This window comes from Nanorana parkeri, unplaced genomic scaffold, assembly GCF_000935625.1.
Source record: "Nanorana parkeri isolate BGI_ZX_2015 unplaced genomic scaffold, ASM93562v1 scaffold2245, whole genome shotgun sequence".
Lineage (NCBI taxonomy): Eukaryota > Metazoa > Chordata > Amphibia > Anura > Dicroglossidae > Nanorana > Nanorana parkeri.
This window is the reverse complement of record NW_017308513.1, coordinates 14691-14951: the sequence shown is the minus strand read 5'-3', so window position 1 is coordinate 14951 and position 261 is coordinate 14691.

The window sequence follows — 261 nt, the reverse complement described above, 5'->3', positions numbered from 1 at the left end:
CTTCTGGAGGGACATGCAGTGCCCCAATGCAGCTGTCCCCCCCGAGCCCTGAGCTGTCAGTGATTGCTGGAGGTGCAGGGCAGAGCAGATCTGCCGCATTGGTCAAGGGGAAGGCAGCGCTCAGCATCTGATGAGAGACAGGAGACACTGAAAGGAGAGGGCTGATCCTGATTCTCAGCTCACAGACATCTCTGTGTGGCTGATCCAACCAGCGCTTGGCTTCCAGGGGGGGGGGGGGGGGGGGAAAAAGAGAGGCGGCGG